General features: G+C 43.4%; 2 pseudogenes; both read left to right on the forward strand.

Annotated features, from left to right (window-relative positions):
- Positions 1-856: 856 nt before the first annotated feature.
- Positions 857-3268, forward strand: LOC147660765 (arf-GAP with coiled-coil, ANK repeat and PH domain-containing protein 2 pseudogene; annotated as a pseudogene).
- A 15385-nt stretch (positions 3269-18653) lies between these two features.
- On the forward strand, positions 18654-21065 carry LOC147660766 (arf-GAP with coiled-coil, ANK repeat and PH domain-containing protein 2 pseudogene; annotated as a pseudogene).
- The last annotated feature ends 1929 nt before the right edge of the window (positions 21066-22994 follow it).

The following is a 22994-nucleotide window of genomic DNA, read 5'->3' on the forward strand; positions in this document are numbered from 1 at the left end:
AAAAATTCCTGGAGCTGGGCCTGGATACAATTAAGATGTGTGCTTATGTGTTCCTTTGAATTTAATGTGATGTTCTCTGGTGATGTATTAGTCTATACTGCTGTTCCTCATGTACAAAACGTGGCCATGGACCCATACCTGCTGACTGCAGACCTCACTCACTCTTAATGGTTTCTCTTTCCAAGGCCCCCGGATGGAGCCAGTGTGAAAGAAAAAAATAAATGTCCCTAAAGTAAAAACTGTCAATCAAGAGCTGTATTGATCTATTGATTTTCGGACATTATAAACATCTTGTTTTACAGAATCCACAGTCCTAATTAAGGCATCTGTGAGGTGCTAATAATCTGTAACACGTTCAATAGTATAGTAGTTTAGCAGACAGGTATCCCTTATTGGCAAAGACTCTGGGGAGCAGGAGTATCTGTGCTTGCAGAAACCTTCCTTTAAAATGGACCTTTGTGACCAGACAATGGAAAAAACAGGTTTGCCTATGTACAGAAAAATTATTAAAGACCACTACCTCCAATGATAAATTGCCTTGTTGCTGAAAATGCAAATACATTGGTGGAACCCTGCTGAGGACCACAATCTGATTCTATATTCTGTGTCTATGACGCTCAGACTCTTGCATTGTTGTCCATTGTCTATGTCTATGTGTGTATCTAGGAGACTGGAGTGTCTGCCAGAAGGGACCGTGTTCAGAAGTGGAGGAAGCGCCGAGGGCTGAGAGCTGCGCAGCGGTGAAGCAGGCTGAAGATAGACAGACTTCAACTGCTGTGCTCAGACACCCTTATCCGCTGCTGCCTCCTTATTCCTGCCCTCACCTTGATCGCCCGGGAGGGGCTGAGGCGACAGCATGAAGGGGGCCGTTGATTTCGAGGATTGCTTGAAGGACTCTCCCCGATTCAGAGCCGCTTTGAAGGAGGTTGAAGGTGATGTGACAGGACTGGAAGTGAAACTTGATAAGCTTGTTAAGCTATGTAGTGGCATGATTGATGCAGGCAAGGCCTTTTGTGCTGCCAACAAGCAATTTATGAATGGCATGAGGGACCTAGCACAGTATTCGAGCAAGGATGTGGTGATTGAGTCTAGCTTGACCAAGTATTCAGACTGCCTCCAAGAAATGATCAATTATCACACAATCCTGTTTGACGAAGCTCAGAGATCCATTCAAACACAGCTCCAGATATTTATTCAGGACGATCTTCGAAAATTCAAAGATGCAAAGAAGCAGTTTGATAAGGTCAGCAAAGAAAAAGAAAATGCTCTAGTTAAACATGCCCAAGTTCAAAGAACAAAACTGCACGAGGTGGAGGAGGCAACAAACACCTTAATCGCAAAAAGAAAGTGCTTCCAGCACATAGCTTTGGACAACGTCCTTCAAATCAATGTTCTTCAGTCAAGGCGGAGGACTGAAATTTTAAAATCGATGTTGTCCTTCATGAAGGCACATCTCGGCTTCTTCCACCAGGGCTACGATCTCTTCAGTGAACTTGAACCGCACATGGAAGAGCTTGGTTCACAGCTGGATCGGCTTGCTGTGGATGCAGCAAAGCAGAAGAGGGACATGGAACAAAAACACTCTACTATTCAGCAGGAGGATTTCACCAACGATGATCTCGGACTTCAATACAATGTTGATACTGCTAATGGCATTGTAGTGGAAGGATATCTCTTTAAAAGGGCCACTAATGCCTTTAAAACGTGGAACAGGCGCTGGTTCTCAATACAAAACAACCAACTGATATATCAGAAAAAAATGAAGGAGAACCCCACAGTGGTTGTTGAAGATTTACGGCTCGGCACAGTTAAACACTTTGAAGACATAGAAAGACGTTTCTGCTTTGAAGTAGTCACACCATCAAAGAGCTGCATGCTGCAGGCTGACTCAGAAAAGCTGCGACAGGCATGGATTAAAGCTGTCCAAACCGGCATTGCTGCAGCATATAGAGAAAAGAGTGATGAGACGGAGAAGCTGGATAAGAAATCTCCACCTTCCACAGGAAGTCTGGACTCTGGCAGCAAGGTGGAAGAAAAATCAGTTCAAGGTGAAAGTGCCTTACAGCGGATCCAGTGTACCGCTGGAAACTCGGTCTGCTGCGATTGTGGTCTGGTGGATCCGCAATGGGCCAGCATCAACCTTGGAATCATCCTGTGCATTGAGTGTTCTGGGATACACAGTAGCCTTGGTGTGCACATTTCAAAAGTAAGGTCATTAACGTTAGATACATGGGAGCCTGAAGTACTAAAGGTGATGTGTGAACTGGGAAATCAAGTTATTAATCGAATATATGAAGCTAAATTGAAAACCCTTGGAGTAAAGAAGCCAGACAATGAAAGTCCAAGAGTGGAAAAGGAGGCATATATCAGAGCAAAGTACATGGAAAAGAGGTTTGTGAACCAGGACTGCGTTGCTTCACACCCTCCTGATGGACAGAAAAGGCCTTATTCCCAGTGCAAGAACGAAGACCTCAGTGGTTCTGAGAAGTCCCTAGCATCACAGGATCACTTCTCAACATCTGCCAGAAGTTCAGTGAAAAGCAACAACAGTGTATTCCACTTCAGTTCAGAAGGCATTCGAGAACTTCTTGCCTCTATTGTATCCTCAAACCGTTTGCATCAACCAGTCCTAGAAGTCGAGAAGCCGGATTCTTCAGTATTTCAGGATTCGAAAAAGTTTCATCCAGGGCTGCGCCTTTATCGAGCTGCGCATGAGAAAAGCCTTCCTGATATGGCAAAAGCATTGGCACATGGAGCAGATGTTAACTGGGTGAATGCAGAGGAAAACAACGCAACACCCCTCATTCAGGCTGTGCATGGGGGCTCTTTGGTCACTTGTGAATTCCTGCTGCAGAATGGTGCCAATGTTAATCACATGGACCTGCATGGCAGAGGACCCCTGCATCATGCAACTGTTTTAGGGCACACCGGGCAAGTCTGCTTATTTCTGAAGCGTGAGGCAAATCAGCACACCAAAGATGAAGAAGGAAAATGCCCCTTGACTATTGCACTTGAAGCTGCAAATGCTGATATTGTAACCCTGTTGCGAGTGGCAAGAATGAATGAGGAGATGCGGGAATCTGAAGGACTATATGGACAGCCGGGTGACGAGACCTACCAGGACATAATCCGTGATTTTTCACACATGGCATCCAATAATCCTGAGAAATTAAACCGTTTCCAGACGTCCGATACACCAAAGTTTTCAAAGATGTGGAGGAGAAAAGTGCACCCTTGTCCTCACCCACACCTGGTGCTTCCGGAGTAAAGTGCCTGGTCCCTGGCTCATTGCCTGACTTGGGAACATTAGTTTAAGCACCGAACAGTCTGGAACCTCCAACAGCATTTGATTGACACAATGAATATAGGGTCCTTTATATACAGAAAGACACCACAGGGCCCCAGAAATATGGATACCTCAGCAGCCAGTCTAGCAAAGTGCTCCTTGGTTCAATTGTATCAAGTTACCACATGTTCCTACTGTCCATCTATTTCACCTTGTGGTACCTCGGCGGAAGGATACACAGATTTGAAGTCTTCTCATTGTAAATCCTAAGTGAAGCAGATGCCATGCTATGTAGTGTATGTCAATTCTGGAGTCTGTTTTCCATGTAAAACACACACCAGTGCATGTTCTAAAATTGTTTATACTGTTATTCACGATGGCAGCTTTTGAATATCTAATTGTAGTTTTCATGTCCTAGTCAACAATGACTAGCTTGCCATTTCAATTTCTTAGCTTCAATAATAGAGGTATCAGTTTTAAAATATACATTTGGCACATGGTTAAATGGGCACCATGTAGCATTCTCGTTTATGAATTTATTTACCCATATTTTTAATTCTTTAATATTGTGAACGGTATGCAAAGTACGAGGTTTTCAGAATCCTTGCTAGCACCTTACTTGGATATAATGAATGTAATTCTTGGAACCAAATCAAGAAATTGCTAGGTGCATGTGTATCCAAATAGTGCAAATTCAATTGAGTCACTTATGAGGTGCACATACATTCTAGTTCATCTGTACAGTGCTCACACAGTGGGATTATTGAAACGTACTCGATTTTTCCAAAAACATTGCACTCCATGCACCTTCTCTTGAAGCATATCCAGTAGTAACAGCCTTTCTTCGTACCAATGTCATTTTGTTCGCCCATTAAATGCAAGTCAAGTCTTACACAAAAAAATGTAAATAAATTAGAACAGAATTTTACCATTTTTAAAAAGGTATAGCAATGTTCTTCCAACTCGAAGGGAAATGTTATGCAAACAAATGTATGTAAATAGTTTACTTCTTGAAGAGACCGAAATAAATAAAAACTTTTTGTTTTGAAACAGTAATTTCCAAAAAGAATATTAATTTATTAAGTTCAAACTGGTAATTATGAGCCTTTAAGTGGTATACGATTTGCAAAAAGTGGCGAGTTTCTTGTTGATTTCTACACTTTTAAAGCACTTAGGCATAGTTAATTCGCTGCATGAATTTGGGAGTGGTCAATATGCCCCTCATTTACAAGAAAATGAGACAGCGTCGCACCGCAAGCCAGTTTGCTACGCAGAGCTGCATAATTTTCAAAGCATATGGATGCATTGTGTTGACAACAATGCAATGCATGTGTGTGCTTTACCCTACGCTAGCACACAATTGGCTGCCATGTGCCAGCGCAGGCACCCTTGTGTCATTTTTCAGGGATGCCTGCATTGTGGGGATGATTGTTTTTGTGCAGGAAGCCCAAAAACAATCAGTGATGACATGTTCTCTTTCTATGCATGCTGTAGAATACAGCATGCATAGAAAGAGAAAAGAATGAGGAGAAATAGAAGTATTTCTCCTCTTGCCCCACTCCTACCCCTTCCCTAGTGAGGCATAGGATTCTGACGCATTCCCAGCTTTTCAAAACATTGTAAATCTAGGAATGTGTCAAGTTGCATGGATGTTGCATGGGAACATCCACAACAACACCCATGGAATGCCCCTTTCATCCGGAGTAATGTGTGAAAGGAACTCATATTTACAAGGTCATGAAAAAACACACTGTGTAACTTTACGTGGCTTGTATATATGGGCAGGAACACTGTGCCCCCGTTGTGTTAAAAAAAAGTGACGCACCAGTGGCGCAATGTCCTTGTAAATGAGGCCCTATGTTTGCAGTGTCTTGTGTACTCTCGTGGATTCTACATTGAAATCTTAATCATGTGTCTTCCCTTTTAGGAAAGAAAGTTTTGCAAGTAAAGAATATTCGTCCCAGTTTTATAAAAAAACAATTGTACATGAAGAACCTATGATCAAGCCAAATGTGGTATTCACCACATTTGGCTCCACTCACACAAAAAACCCTACTGCCACAGACACCTTTGTGCACATGTGCATGTAGGATTACGCACCATGTACACAGTGGCCAAGCTAAGTGGGCATCACAGGCTGAATGCAGGAAGGATACAAGGATTTTTTAGCACTCACTCCAGGAAACATAGGGACTCATTTATAAGCCCATTGTCTGCCGGTGTACCACTATTTTAGAAGCACGAGTGGTGCAGAGTGCCTGCCCATATTTACAAGGCTGCATAAAGTCACCCTGCATGACTTTTCATGACCTTGTCAATATAGGACCATTTTACTCATTACTCTGAGTGAAAAGGGTGTTCCATGGGTGCTGCTGCGGGTGTTCCCAAGCAACATCATGGAACCTGACACATTCACAGATTGACAAAATGTTGTAAACCTGGGAATGCTATGACTCTCCAGGCGCGGAGCATAAGTGGCACAAAGAGGAGAAATACTTTTGTTTCTCCTCGTTTGTTGCTCTTTCTATGTGTGTTGCATTCTGCAGCAAACATAGAGGACCAACTCGCCTTTAATGATTTTTTATATGCAGGGAGGTGTCCCTTCTTGCACATAAACAATCATCCCTACAACACAGGCACCCTTCCACCATGGTGTCAGGGTGTCTAAGTTGGTGTATGGCTGCTGTTTGTGCACTAGCGCCAGAGAGAGGGACAGGAATGTGCCGCATCTTGTAGATACAATGCATTTCTGCCCTTTTATTTTGACTCATAGCAGCACTGCAGGAATACTTGCTATGCTGCTGTGCATGAACATTTAGTAAATGAGGCCCTCAGGAAAGTTTTTGAGCTAATGCCCTCCACTTTTACCGTAAAATTGCATCCTTCCTTCTATCAGTAATTTGGCTCCGCCACCCAGAAGCTCCATTCCTATAGTGCCATTTTATGAAAGCACTGTCCCTGTCAATATAAAGAAAATGCAGGAACCGGTCAGAGTGAGAAAGTACAATCTTCCTGAGGCAGGGAACAATAATAATGCTGAACTGTGAACATAAAAAATAATTATTCACATTACCAGTGGGTTGCTATAATACTCAGCAGTTCTTCCTAAATGTAGCAATATTAGAACTGATAAAAAGCACAAACATCATTCAGTGGTGCAAGGGGTAACCATGGCCCCTATTCTACTTCTCACACCCTTATGGTTATCTCTTCTCTCAGAGCAGTGCCAGCCTAATAACGTAGAAAAATGCATTGGCTGACTTGATGTTTCCTTGCCACAGTGTTTGATGAATGAATGAATGAAAGTAGTATGGACGCACGTTCTGCCACTGCTGGTAGGATTTGAATCACTTTCGAGTTCTGAGAGTTCCAACTGTCATTCTTAGCGTGCCTGTCTCCTACAGTTTTGTCACCTCTCCTTGAATATTAGAAGGTTAAAACGACTGCACTGCAGCCTCTGTTGTTTAAATGAAGAAAGACTACGGGGTTAAACGGGTTAAATGGAGAAGAGAGGAATGACAACGGCTGAGTGCCCTTGAAAGTGTGAATTGATGCACCAATGAGGGGGAGAAGGTATGTATGTCTTGTGATATTGGCGGGAATGTATGCATATGTGATAGTGAGGGGTATTTGTGTGTAAGGCACATATATTTGTGTGAGTCGCAGTGCTTGAAATAGGCTGAGCGTGTGTCACTGATTGGAGAGGAGTGTGAATGCACCTTTATGGAGGGGGTGTGTGCATATGTCAGTATTTATTTGTTCGCGTTTGTGTGTTGAGAACACACGATAGAGAGGGGTGTGCTCATTGGCAGTACCCATGGAATTCACATGTGTTGAAAAGCAAGGGGACATTGAGAAGCTGAAGAACATGTATGTGTCAATGAGGGTGAGATGTATGCATGTGACAGGGTGGAGTCAGATATGTGTGTAGGACATGAAGGTGCACGTGTGTAGTAACAAGCAGGGTGGTGGTGTGTTCACAGAGCAATGAGGGAAAGAGAGGTGTGTGGTTTGAGGGAGAGCTGTGTGACTAAGGACCAAGAGAACACAAAGGTGAATGAACTGGGAAGTTGAAATACAAAGGTACAGGGTTGTAGGCCATGAGAGCACAACGATGGAAGGGCCCAACCCGCTGTTGATTTGACCATGCTGCACAGTATTTCCTACACAATATCCCTAAGGTACCACTTCAGTGCACATAACGAGAAATAATGCACAAAAACATTTTTTTCAAAATATATTTTACGTTGTAATACCTCTTATAAACAGTTTCACATGTACAATATTTTCAAGGTACCATAATGTAATGGGCCCACAGCGCAAAACTTGGATGAAAAAAACATTTGCACTATTTTTTTACATTTTTGGTATTAACTTGAAAATGAGATTGAATGTGTCCAGTCAAAGCCCAAAATCATTTTAGCAGTTCCTGAATTTAAAGATGTTCCTTTTTCTGAAGCAAAAACAGATTATTTCTCCATTATAACCCATGGTCACTGAAGGGAGCTTAAATTGACTATCAGCGATTAAAATGTCAACTCAACAAAATGCTACTGGTACCTCTGGGATGCCAATCCAACATATCTGTCTGTTTATCTGCTAGTTAAATTGGGCACCTTGTACCAGGCCACACGACCCTTATGATGTATAAGTCCAAAGATAACCTTTAGAAAGTTATCCTAGAGTTAGCTGTGGAGAGCAGCCTTCAGGCTTAATCTTCAAGGGATATAAAGCAGCTTGTTTTCTCAGAATATCACCTCCTGAATGACTAAATGAAAGGAGAACCACACAGTAGTTATATAAAACTATGTATTTATTAATATAACTATCTCTATTAATTTCTACACAAGATTAGAACATAAAGCACACAATACTGTATCAATAGAACATTCGTAAGTAGTAAAATACACAACAGGCTCCGGGGGAGACCGAACCATATACTAAAAAAATTGTATAACAATTACGACTTCATTATACACTGTGCCTAGACACGTAGAATCACTGGGACCCCAAAGAACTACCCAGAGGAGTGACACAGGGAACCCACGGAGGACGTGTTCAGTGAGGAAACCCAACAGCGTGCTCCGAACAACTCTATGGGAAAGTCGCAGTTGGATAGTTAGAGTTCAAGGACACTTCTATGCGGACTTCAAGCAAACCCTTTGGAACATAGGAGGTTCTAAGGCCTAAACCCTTGTTACCTATCCCAGAGGAGCTGGGTGCATAGGAGTCAAGTGGTATCGGAAACCTTCGTTGTTTCCATCGGAGAGATGCAAAGAAGTACTTCTGCCAGGAAGGTGAAGAGTGTCAGGTGGAATCCAAGCCTAGATTGAAGGCGAGACGAACCTGAAAGCAGAGGGGCCAGAGTCTGGGCCACGGCAAATGACCAGGGGCTCAGTAGTCGATGTTGGGTGCTTCAGGTGCGAAGAAGGAATGCTTGACTCTGCAGACACGGGGACGAGGAGATGTCAAGGATCAACAGGATCTGGAGGTGAGCTGTCCAATGTAGGATGTCGAGTGCTGAGGGGTCGATGTCCAGCTGGAACACCAAAAAGCATTGGCAAATGCAACCCACGTGGTCAGAGGAAACAGCTTACAGTGTGAACCAGAAAGTTCCAGGGGACTCTCCAAGCAATGGAGAGTCAGGGCACGTCTGGAGCAACCAGGTAAGCCCAAGAACAAACAAGGTGACCCTCGCCAGGACCCACAGGCCAATGGACCAGGGTTCGCGAAGAGACCTCAAGCAAGTTTACAAAGCACCAGCGCACAGAGCACTCGGTGAGTGGAGGTTGGATATCTTCGGAGCAAATCCTAATCATGGTCAGGACTACACGAGCTCAATGCACAGGCTCAGGGATCACCAAAAAGCATATGCACTTGCAATTATGCGTGGAGCACAGGGGTTCGGATTGAACGGCCCACACAAGGGATACTGGTCTCAGATTCGCTGAGTGGTCAGATCTCCCTCATGGACCTTCTGGAACCCATCTCCTGTGTTGCACAAATGTTCGGAGTCCACAGGAGCTCTGGAGAAGCAAACCAGTCAAATGTGTTTAGGTGCCTGCTGCTGCAGGGGAGTAACTCCTTTACTCCAAGGGAGATTCTTCAGTCGTACAATCAATTTGCAGGCATTCAACGTACTTAGTGTCTTCTTAGCAGAATTGTATCCAGGTAAAATCGAAATTCCTGTAGTCAGGTAACCTACTTTATAGCCATAGGAAGGGGTTGGACGGATTCTGTGGCCCCTCCCAGGGTAGGGGCAGGGCAGAGGGGGGGCTACACCTATGTCCTTTTTCCAGTTTTGCACCAGAGCATGGGCCAATGCCTCCTAGAACTGGTTTGAGCTAGACTATGCACAGGGGCACCAATTGTGCCCCCAGTGCAGACCTTCTGGCACTATCAGAGTGTACCCCCCCAGCCCCTTTAACCTAAATCCTATCTGGAAGGTGGTCACACCTCCCTGTGACAGGATGCCTATTGTCATGCCCTCCTCTGCTCGAGCTTGGTGCAGCAGCAGGAGAGCGGAATCGTGTCTGTGGCTAGCAGCATCCATTTTGTGCTGCCCAGGTTGTGAAAGCTGGTACCGGATAGACCGGTGACCCACAGTATTGGTTCTAGAAAGGTGGAATCATACCTCCCACACCAGTTACTGGTGTGGAGGTATGATTCCAAGGTGTTTGACACCAAACACAACATGTTTCCAAGCAGCCGTTTTAAATTTAGCATTTACAGCGAGGTTATAATGCACTTAAAAATATGTTTGGCTGCATCACAGACAACCCACAGAAATGATCTTTGAAGGCAGCAGAGGGGCTCTGCTCATGCAGGGGCACCTTCTCACATAAAACCCTGCACCCTGCCCTCAGGATTGATAAGGCCTGCCATAGGGATGACTGATAGCTTTTGAAGTGTAGCGATTTAGATAGATATATGGAACCTATATCTCAGTAAGTGGCGCAAGCACCATCTTACACTGTCTGCTGCAGCAGGCCTGTTGTGTAATTTTTAATGCCTCTCAGGAGTGGCATAATACATGCTGCAGCCCATGGGAGGACTCTGGGGTACCTATGCCCTGAGTACATGGTTTACCATATACAGGAACTGCTAAGGGTACCTCAGTATCCAATCCGGAGTGTACCTTAAGTACATATGCAACAATTTAAGGGTGAAAGCAGATAGACTGTGGTCCTGGATAGCAGGATCCCAGCCAGACTAATCAAAAACAGAGGTACATCAGCAAAAAGTGGGGCTAATCATAGGAAGCAGATCCAACCTTCCTACATAATCCCCCAAACATAATGACATTAAACTAACCTTGACCAGTTGATTCTTCATGTTCTAAGTGGAAATATTTGGAGAGTCCATATGCATTGTCATGGTTACTCACAGGTCTATGTTCCACGGTATAGTCAATACCCTTCATCTGTTTTAGCCATAATAGCGACTTATGGTCTATCTGAACAATGAAGTGAGTGCCAAACAAGGATGGCCTCAGCTTCTTCAGAGCCCAAACCACAGCAAAGGCTTCCCTTTCAATAGCTGACCAACATTTCTCTCTGGGGATCAGCCTTCTGCTTATAAAAGCTACTGGCTGATCCTGACCCTCTTTATTAAGTTGTGATAACACAGCCCCTACCCCCAACTCAGATGCATCAGTTTGAACAATGAATTGTTTGGAATAGTCAGGACTTTGCAGAATGGAAGCAGTGCACATGGCCTGCTTCAGGTCATCGAATGCCTTTTGACAGCTAACTGTCCCCTGAACTTTCTCAGGCATTCTTTAGAAAGAATTCATTAAAAGGGTCACTATGGAACCAAATCCTTTGACAAACCTCCTGTATTACCCAGTCAGGCCCAAGAAAGATCTAACCTGAGGCTGGGTAGTTGGAGCACCCCATTCCAATATAGTTTGACTTTTGCTCTGCAATGGTTGAACCTGGCCTCCACCCACAATGTGGTCCAGGTACACAACGTTATTCTGCCCATTCTGGCACTTGGTGGCCTTGATAGCGAGGCCTGCCTTTTGCAGGGCCTCCAGAACATTTCTAAGGTGGACCAGGTGATCCTCCCAGGTGGAGCTAAATACAGCAATATCATCTAGATAAGTAGCACCAAAGGCTTCCTGACCTGTGAGAAACCAGCCTTTGAAATGTGACAGGTGCATTCTTCAATCCAAAAGGCATCACCACAAATTGGTAATGCCCGCTAGTGGTTGAGAATTCTGTTTTTGGTTTATCTTCCTCCGCTAATCTGATGTCCAGCAACCAGCTGTCAGGTCAAATGTACTGAAGAATTTGTCAGGGGACAAAGTGTCAATAAGTTCGTCTGCCTTTGGAATTGGATGAGCATCAGCCCTAGTGACTGCATTGAGTCACCTGTAGTCAACACAGAACCTCATCTCTCTCTTACCACCCTGGGTGTGAGGTTTTGGCACTAAGACTACTGGACTAGCCCAAGGGCTATCTGAGGGCTCAATCACTCCCATTCCAACATCTTCTGGACTTTAGTCCTGATACAGTCCCTGACATGAACAGGTTGCCTATACATCTTATTTGTAACAGGCAGACCTTCACATGTGTCCACCTCATGTGTACACCAGGTAGTCTGACTTGGAGTCAGTAAAAACATACGTTTGTACTGATTGAGGACCTTCCTGCAATCAGTCTGTTGCTGTTCAGTGAGGCTGCCTGCCAAGGCTACACCATCAACTGAACGATCATCAGGGTTCTGTGAGAGAAGGTCAGGGAGTGGGGTCCTTTTCTTCCTCCTGTCCCTCATCAGTAGCCATAAGCAAGCCCATGTCTGCCCTGTCCAAGAATATACTGATAGAGCGCACAGGTCACCCGACTATAATACTCACCTGGGCCCATAATCAATAACCTATAACTTAACCAGGTAACCTTCGCTCTACTACCAGTCTATTTTATTTACTAGGTCCTATACCATTGACTTACCAATCCTTGTTGCTGGTACCCGTAAACTATTGGGTCAGGGAGTTAGCATAATAGGAAAAAAATGGCATTTGCACTCATATAATACCCACAGACTCTGGAAGTTTAAACTCTTTATCTAAATGTGTTAAATGATCATGATCCAAAAATTAAACACCAAATGAGTCTCAATAATGAAAATCAGAATTAACTCCTTCCATGCTCGTGACGGAACCGCTGCGTCACGAGCATCGGTTGAGCTGTGCTCATGACGGTGCTGTTCCGTCATGGCCCGCTCGGCGCGCCTGCGCGGCGTGAATTCCGCGCCTGCGCTGGACGTTCCATTGAGCGGGCGGGCCATGACGGAACCGCTCCGTCATAAGCATGTGAGCGCCGCTCGGCCCCCCCCCCTAGCGCTGCAGCGGAATTGCCGCCGCAGCGAAGGGGTTAATGTATAACTATGCAAAAGATATATTATACTAAACATTTAGCAATAAGTGAAGGTAAGAAAAGGAAACATGCTATGTAATCACAACGTTTTGAGCATTTATCAAAGGGAAGGTAAGAAAAGGAACATATATATATATATACCTTGGAATCAGACCCATTGAACTATATCACCACACACAAATGTTGTTGGAAATGGCTGAGTGGTGTCTGACAAATAACACATTTATCTTTGACAGACTTCATTATAAACAGCTCCAGGGATCAGCCATGGGTACGTGCTTCTCCCCCAGCTATGCAAATCTACACATGGGCTGGTGGGAGGAGCAGGTCCTGAAAGTCCAGCACAAAGACACCATGCTAAACAATGTGGTGATGTACAAAAGGTACATCAATGACATTTTTATTCTATGGCAAGGTAGTGTTGAAGAAGCAGAAAGATTTGCACTGGCTCTGAATGAAAATGTATTGAACCTAAAGTTTACATGTAACACAAACGCTGTTAATATCCAATTCCTTGACCTAGAATTGTATGTACAAGACAACAAAATACAGACACGTACATATAGAAAGCCTACCGCAGGAAATGCCCTTCTACATGCGCACAGCTTCCACCCCACACCATTAAAACAGTCAATTCCCTATGCTGAGTGCCTGAGAATGACACGGAACTGTAGCACTAATGAAGGACTCTCCAGTGCCAAACAAGAGTTGTTTAAAAGACTCAGGAAGAGAGGGTACACTAACAGCACTTGCCAAAGGGCCGAAGATAAATGCAGAGGGAAAAATAGGAAAGATCTAATTTTCCCAGTGACAACGACAAAAATAACAACAGATCCCAACAGTAAAGACCCTCCCAGATTAATAACTGGTTACAACAGATACCACAGTAACCTACGTAAAATCCTGAGAAGACACTGGCCCCTGGTTCGGGGAGACACAAGCATAGGTGAATCAGTGGGCACTAGTCCTTTAATAACATTCAGAAAGGCAAAATCTATGAGGGAAGAACTGGTCTGTAATGCGCCAGCACTCAAAAAGACCAAAAATTGGCTAGATTCCCAAAGGGGCTTCAAAAAGTGTTCAAAATGTAAAGCCTGCACCCACGGTGTGAACACCACTAAAGTTCAAGTCCCGTTCAGGATCAAACCTTATGTTTTAAGGGACGCATTCACATGCAAGACAGACTTCGCAATATATGTGCTAGCATGCTCCTGTGGTAAGAAATATGTAGGCTCCACCATTCATCCAGCACACGTACGGATCTTACAGCATTTGCGAGCAATCGCCAATAATGATCCAACGTACCCTGTAGCCAGACACATACATGAGACCCACAAAGGTAATGCTAAAAACATCCAATATTTTGTTATTGATAGCATTCCGAAAAACATGAGGGGAGGCAACCGCCCATTAGCGCTACGCCGCCTAGAGTCAAGGTACATTATACTTTTGAACTCTAAGATCCCATTCGGCCTGAATGCGGACGAAGCCTTAAGTGTCCACTTATAACTAGTAGATATTCACACATATGTTTTGCATTCCTTTCCCCCGAGTACCATTCGAATAACGTCTGCAGTTCACCTACTACACGATTCACGGGTTACACATGGGCACACAAGAGCACATCTCAGACATAGGACTATGCCTGAGTACACAGCACTTATTATCCTTTTATACCCTACAACACACTTAGACACTTTGTTTTACGTATCCCCCCAACCACTCACTCTACTCAGAGAAGTACGAATTGGATGGTTGTTCTTAATAGGTACACGCGCAATACTCCACCCCTAACTCCAGATGTGGCATGGTTCATACAATTAGGCTTTACTGTATTAAGGTTAACAGTAGTGATCCACACAACGTCCAGTGACCTACGGTAATGTTTGTAACTGCCACGGAACAATAGGCGAGCCGTTAAGCCCACTTGGGCAGCAATGCAGAAGCCTCAGCCGAGATATCACGAGCAGCATCAATAGGCATTCAAACACATGAATTGCTACACTCGCAAAGTACTCACATAGCGGCACCCCTGGTCTGCGGCATGGCGCGGCTCATTCAGACCAATCTGGTTTATCTCCGAACATGTACGCTGACATGGTTGGGAAGTCTGTAAGAGAATGGGATACAGGCAAACCAGATGGCCTACTAGGACAGGACCTTTTATTAGGAACATCCATGGCAAGAGCACGGGGAAATCGTAGCAAAGTGTGCTAAATTATTATTTTCTCACGGAAATTCCAGAAAATGCTTTTTAAGTTACCTTTATGTTAGCTGTGAATACTAACATGCTACATGATGAAAAGGTTGTGAATATTATTTTAAACACATGTTTTGGTGATTCTGGGAATTTATAATATGTTTGAAAAATATTTCTGATATAATGCTCGCCATAAGTGTGAAAACTGAAAAAAGACTTTTCAAATACAGGGTTTGCCACAATGTAACCATGGCAACATCTGGATTTAACCTGTATGCTAATTGATAGACACGCCCATGGCTTTGTGTGTGTATATATGTATGCGCTTCATGTAGGTGCAGATGTAGTGAACAAGGCGGCAACGCCGAAACGCGTCTAAGCAGACACTGATCGAATAAACGAGTTTGGATTCAGATTCATGGTGTCAGCGCCATCTTCAAATCGTACACGTTTGGCAAGACTGAATATATATATATATATATATATATATATATATATATATATAATCAAAGCTTCACGTTAGGGAGGGTAAAGAGTAGGAACAAAAATACAATGACAAACCCACACAGATTTATATTTACCTAGAATGGCGTGAAGACCAACCCTGGCCACGGGTCAGTTAAGGACAGAAATCCCCAAAAGTTGCAGTTGCCAGTAGGCCAGCAGGTGCAGATCAGAATCAGGACAGGGAAAACCAGATTTGGATCATGACAGGATCACCAAAGGTTAAGACCGGCACCCGCAATTCAGTTGCAATGCCTGCGCTACTCCCTCTCTGCAGCTAACAGCCAGAACCCTGATTGGGTTATCGAATTCACCGACAAAGTGCTTCTCCAGCACCTCAGCTTCCCTGATCCCGATTGGGTCAGCGAATCTTCTGACAGAGTGCTTTGCAGCAGCTCTGGTCTTGATAACCTATTGAGTGCGTTGGGTCAGTGACAGGTCAGCTATTCGGACAAGTCGGACAAATGAACTAGCTAGGCCTACCCTAGTTATACTATTTTCAGGTCAGTGTACCACCCCTCAATGTTAGAAGTGTAAGGATCCCAAATTTTGATTGGACAAGGAATGAGGAGAGGTCATCACACCATAGCAAAAGAAACTTTCTGCATCTCATATTTAAATTAACGTTCCCGCCCATCATTTTATTTTTCTCATGACATCTTTATTCCACCGGACAATGAATGTTCTATTAGTAAATACATTGTAATAACTTTGTATATTATAGCTTCCTCCGACAGAGGTAAAGGGTTAGCTTCTCACGATTTTCAGAGTTCCTTCTGATGTTGGCAGTGGTTCAATGCCATAGCTTGTAGACGTGGGTGAATTTCAACACTTGTGCAGTGTGGGTTTTCAAGATGGAGTTACAGCACATCCCAGGCCCAAAATACGATACATGCAGGAAAAGAAAAGAAACAATTTTAGAACAGAGAAATAAATGAATGCACTGTATACCACTTGTCTCTACTTTATTCCCATTATTTTATATGAACTATTGCATTAGAAATTTGGCAGAATGAACATCTTAGCAAAAGCAGCAGTGCAAGCTTCATGCATGCGGTTATACAAAGAAGCAATTTTAATTCTAGTGCGCAGAAGCGAAAGTTTCCCTCCAAGCGAAAGATACATCATGTCACATGAGTATCACAGACGCATGCGCAGTAGAAAATCCCACGTAGCAGCAGCCTTTTTAGTGCAAGCAGATTATCGTTAGTAAAACACATATGCAAGCTTCTTCTGGATACCCAAATCTTTATGTGAAATGCGATGTTAATAAAACAAACATGTTGATTAATACATTAACGTTATGTCGAGAGGGCTGATAACAAGCAAGTCAAATTACATGCGAATCCTTGCTCCATCAATATCTATTGATTGTTGTTATGATTTGCATTTTACATTTTGATTATTTGTTTTTCTTTATTTGCTGTATTATTGGTTTGTATAGTGTTTTTCATTTTCCAATATAAAATGGGGGATGTGTAGAATGTAAGTAATATTCATATTTGATGACACTATATCTCTAAAGAATGTTTTATGTGTTAAGTTCTTATTCTCATTTGATGTGTTCTGGAATGGTTACGTTCCGTGGAATATTGCCTCAGACCTCGACATATGTAGTCGTGGGTTTTCTCTCTCCTTCTCAAATAAAACCCCTAACTTTAATTTACAATATGCTAATTGGATCTCTAGTTCATTTTCTTACATTTAACTAAGAGATCCATTACTACATTGTGCTTCTCCAGACGCTCTTAAAATATACTGCCCACCAGTATGGATGACATGTGATTCCTACACCTTGTAATCTTCATTGGCTTATGTGACATTCCCTGTAGACTGATTTACATACTTGCCTGATCGTTTGTCTCTGTATAATGTGTGTGTGATGTAAAGTACTGTGACACCCTACACTAATATGAGTAGAGATATACAACAAATGAAATGCATAAGAGAGAGTGGCTACGGAGAGATGAGGGGCACTGGAAGAGGGTTTTAGTGAGGAAGTCTGAGGAGGAGGTCAATAGGGTGCTATGTAGAGATGAGGGGCGCTGGTGGACAGTGGCAGTGAGGGAATCTGAGGAAGAGATCAATAGGGGGGGCTACGGAGAGATGAGGGGCGCTGGAGGAGGGTGGCAGTAAGGGATCCAAGGAGGAGGTCATGAGGGAGAGCCCGAGAAGTGTCACTTGCCTGATACTCTAACATCAGAAACATTCTCTTTCCATCAAGGGGACATTACATGAAAAAGAAAACTTTTTGAGAGTGAGAACATTTAGAGAGAGATTTGAAAGGAAAATAATGAGCTTTACTGGCCCTTCCTTGTAAGACTTAGGAGAGATAAAGGAGGGCCCTGAAGCAGGCCTGCAAAGACATATAAGTGACAAATCTGGCCCGCCGTGGCCCACCCAAATGCACACTTGGCCCATCCTAATAAAAATTCCTGGAGCTGGGCCTGGATACAATTAAGATGTGTGCTTATGTGTTCCTTTGAATTTAATGTGATGTTCTCTGGTGATGTATTAGTCTATACTGCTGTTCCTCATGTACAAAACGTGGCCATGGACCCATACCTGCTGACTGCAGACCTCACTCACTCTTAATGGTTTCTCTTTCCAAGGCCCCCGGATGGAGCCAGTGTGAAAGAAAAAAATAAATGTCCCTAAAGTAAAAACTGTCAATCAAGAGCTGTATTGATCTATTGATTTTCGGACATTATAAACATCTTGTTTTACAGAATCCACAGTCCTAATTAAGGCATCTGTGAGGTGCTAATAATCTGTAACACGTTCAATAGTATAGTAGTTTAGCAGACAGGTATCCCTTATTGGCAAAGACTCTGGGGAGCAGGAGTATCTGTGCTTGCAGAAACCTTCCTTTAAAATGGACCTTTGTGACCAGACAATGGAAAAAACAGGTTTGCCTATGTACAGAAAAATTATTAAAGACCACTACCTCCAATGATAAATTGCCTTGTTGCTGAAAATGCAAATACATTGGTGGAACCCTGCTGAGGACCACAATCTGATTCTATATTCTGTGTCTATGACGCTCAGACTCTTGCATTGTTGTCCATTGTCTATGTCTATGTGTGTATCTAAGAGACTGGAGTGTCTGCCAGAAGGGACCGTGTTCAGAAGTGGAGGAAGCGCTGAGGGCTGAGAGCTGCGCAGCGGTGAAGCAGGCTGAAGAGTGACAGACTTCAACTGCTGTGCTCAGACACCCTTATCCGCTGCTGCCTCCTTATTCCTGCCCTCACCTTGATCACCCGGGAGGGGCCGAGGCGCCAGCATGAAGGGGGCCGTTGATTTCGAGGATTGCTTGAAGGACTCTCCCCGATTCAGAGCCGCTTTGAAGGAGGTTGAAGGTGATGTGACGGGACTGGAAGTGAAACTTGATAAGCTTGTTAAGCTATGTAGTGGCATGATTGATGCAGGCAAGGCCTTTTGTGCTGCCAACAAGCAATTTATGAATGGCATGCGGGACCTGGCACAGTATTCGAGCAAGGATGTGGTGATTGAGTCTAGCTTGACCAAGTTTTCAGACTGCTTCCAAGAAATGATCAATTATCACACAATCCTGTTTGATGAAGCTCAGAGATCCATTCAAACACAGCTCCAGATATTTATTCAGGACGATCTTCGAAAATTCAAAGATGCAAAGAAGCAGTTTGATAAGGTCAGCAAAGAAAAAGAAAATGCTCTAGTTAAACATGCCCAAGTTCAAAGAACAAAACTGCACGAGGTGGAGGAGGCAACAAACACCTTAATCGCAAAAAGAAAGTGCTTCCAGCACATAGCTTTGGACAACGTCCTTCAAATCAATGTTCTTCAGTCAAGGCGGAGGACTGAAATTTTAAAATCGATGTTATCCTTCATGAAGGCACATCTCGGCTTCTTCCACCAGGGCTACGATCTCTTCAGTGAACTTGAACCGCACATGGAAGAGCTTGGTTCACAGCTGGATCGGCTTGATGTGGATGCAGCAAAGCAGAAGAGGGACATGGAACAAAAACACTCCACTATTCAGCAGGAGGATTTCCCCAACGATGATCTCGGACTTCAATACAATGTTGATACTGCTAATGGCATTGTAGTGGAAGGATATCTCTTTAAAAGGGCCACTAATGCCTTTAAAACGTGGAACAGGCGCTGGTTCTCAATACAAAACAACCAACTGATATATCAGAAAAAAATGAAGGAGAACCCCACAGTGGTTGTCGAAGATTTACGGCTCTGCACAGTTAAACACTTTGAAGACATAGAAAGACGTTTCTGCTTTGAAGTAGTCACAACAACAAAGAGCCGCATGCTACAGGCTGACTCAGAAAAGCTGCGACAGGCATGGATTAAAGCTGTCCAAACTGGCATTGCTGCAGCATATAGAGAAAAGAGTGATGAGACGGAGAAGCTGGATAAGAAATCTCCACCTTCCACAGGAAGTCTGGACTCTGGCAGCAAGGTGGAAGAAAAATCAGTTCAAGGTGAAAGTGCCTTACAGCGGATCCAGTGTACCACTGGAAACTCGGTCTGCTGCGATTGTGGTCTGGCGGATCCGCAATGGGCCAGCATCAACCTTGGAATCATCCTGTGCATTGAGTGTTCTGGGATACACAGTAGCCTTGGTGTGCACATTTCAAAAGTAAGGTCATTAAAGTTAGATACATGGGAGCCTGAAGTACTAAAGCTGATGTGTGAACTGGGAAATCAAGTTATTAATCGAATATATGAAGCTAAATTGAAAACCCTTGGAGTAAAGAAGCCAGACAATGAAAGTCCAAGAGTGGAAAAGGAGGCATATATCAGAGCAAAGTACATGGAAAAGAGGTTTGTGAACCAGGACTGCGTTGCTTCACACCCTCCTGATGGACAGAAAAGGCCTTATTCCCAGTGCAAGAACGAAGACCTCAGTGGTTCTGAGAAGTCCCTAGCATCACAGGATCTCTTCTCAACATCTGCCAGAAGTTCAGTGAAAAGCAACGACAGTGTATTCCACTTCAGTTCAGAAGGCATTCGAGAACTTCTTGCCTCTATTGTATCCTCAAACAGTTTGCATCAACCAGTCCTAGAAGTCGAGAAGCGAGATGCTTCAGTATTTCAGGATTCAAAAAAGATTCATCCAGGGCTGAGCCTTTATCGAGCTGCGCATGAGAAAAGCCTTCCTGATATGGCAGAAGCATTGGCACATGGAGCAGATGTTAACTGGGTGAATGCAGAGGAAAACAACGCAACACCCCTCATTCAGGCTGTGCATGGGGGCTCTTTGGTCACTTGTGAGTTCCTGCTGCAGAATGGTGCCAATGTTAATCACATGGACCTGCATGGCAGAAGACCGCTGCATCATGCAACTGTTTTAGGGCACACCGGGCAAGTCTGCTTATTTCTGAAGCGTGGGGCAAATCAGCACACCAAAGATGAAGAAGGAAAATGCCCCTTGACTATTGCACTTGAAGCTGAAAATGCTGATATTGTAACCCTGTTGCGAGTGGCAAGAATGAATGAGGAGATGCGGGAATTTGAAGGACTATATGGACAGCCAAGTGACGAGACCTACCAGGACATAATCCGTGATTTTTCACACATGGCATCCAATAATCCTGAGAAATTAAACCGTTTCCAGCCGTCCGATACACCAAAGTTTTCAAAGATGTGGAGGAGAAAAGTGCACCTTTGTCCTCCCCCTCACCTGGTGCTTCCGGAGTAAAGTGCCTGGTCCCTGGCTCATTGCCTGACTTGGGAACATTAGTTTAAGCACCGAACAGTCTGGAACCTCCAACATCATTTGATTGACACAATGAATATAAGGTCCTTTATATACAGAGAGACACCACAGGGCCCCAGAAATATGGATACCTCAGCAGCCAGTCTAGCAAAGTGCTCCTTGGTTCAAATGTATCAAGTTACCACATGTTCCTACTGTCCATGTATTTCACCTTGTGGTACCTCGGCGGAAGGATACACAGATTTGAAGTCTTCTCATTGTAAATCCTAAGTGAAGCAGATGCCATGTTATGTAGTGTATGTCAATTCTGGCGTCTGTTTTCCATGTAAAACACACACCAGTGCATGTTCTAAAATTGTTTATACTGTTATTACAGACGGCAGCTTTTGAATATCTAATTGTAGTTGTCATGTCCTAGTCAACAATGACTAGCTTGCCATTTCAATTTCTTAGCTTCAATAATAGAGGTATCAGTTTTAAAATATATATTTGGCACATGGTTAAATGGGCACCATGTAGTCTTCTCGTTTATGAATTTATTTACCCATATTTTTAATTCTTTAATATTGTGAACGGTATGCAAAGTACAAGGTTTTAAGAATCCTTGCTAGCACCTTACTTGGATATAATGAATGTCATTCTTGGAACCAAATCAAGAAATTGCTAGGTGCATGTGTATCCAAATAGTGCAAATTCAATTGAGTCACTTATGAGGTGCACATAAATTCTAGTTCATCTGTACAGTTCTCACACAGTGGGATTATTGAAACATACTCGATTTTTCCAAAAACATTGCACTCCATGCACCTTCTCTTGAAGCATATCCAGTAGCAACAGCCTTTCTTCGTACCAATGTCATTTTGTTCGCCCATTAAATGCAAGTCAAGTCTTACACAAAAAAATGTAAATAAATTAGAACAGAATTTTACCATTTTTAAAAAGGTATAGCATTGTTCTTCCAACTCGAAGGGAAATGTTATGCAAACAAATGTATGTAAATAGTTTACTTCTTGAAGAGACCGAAATAAATAAAAACTTTTTGTTTTGAAACAGTAATTTCCAAAAATAATATTAATTTATTAAGTTCAAACTGGTAATTATGAGCCTTTAAGTGGTATACGATTTGCAAAGAGTGGCGAGTTTCGTGTTGATTTCTACACTTTTAAAGCACTTAGGCATAGTTAATTTGCTGCATGAATTTAGGGGTGGTCAATATGCCCCTCATTTACAAGAAAATGACACAGCGTCGCACCGCAAGCCATTTTGCTACGCAGAGCTGCATAATTTTCAAAGCATATGGATGCATTGTGTTGACAACAATGCAATGCAAGCGTGTGCTTTACCCTACGCTAGCACACTATTGGCTGCCATGTGCCAGCGCAGGCACCCTTGTGTAATTTTTCAGGGATGCCTGCATTGTGGGGATGATTGTTTTTGTGCAGGAAGCCCAAAAACAATCAGTGATGGCATGTTCTCTTTCTATGCATGCTGTAGAATACAGCATGCATAGAAAGGGAAAAGAACGAGGAGAAATAGAAGTATTTCTCCTCTTGCCCCACTCCTACCCCTTCCCTAGTGAGGCATAGGATTCTGACGCATTCCCAGCTTTTCAAAACATTGTAAATCTAGGAATGTGTCAAGTTGCATGGATGTTGCATGGGAACATCCACAACAACCCCCATGGAATGCCCCTTTCATCCGGAGTAATGTGTGAAAGGAACTCATATTTACAAGGTCATGAAAAAACACACTGGGTAACTTTACGTGGCTTGTATATATGGGCAGGCACACTGTGCCGCCGTTGTGTTAAAAAAAGTGACGCACCAGTGGCGCAATGGCCTTGTAAATGAGGCCCTATGTTTGCAGTGTCTTGTGTACGCTCGTGGATTCTACATTGAAATCTTAATCATT

Source organism: Lissotriton vulgaris, unplaced genomic scaffold, assembly GCF_964263255.1.
Source record: "Lissotriton vulgaris unplaced genomic scaffold, aLisVul1.2 SCAFFOLD_2602, whole genome shotgun sequence".
Classification (NCBI taxonomy): Eukaryota; Metazoa; Chordata; class Amphibia; order Caudata; family Salamandridae; genus Lissotriton; species Lissotriton vulgaris.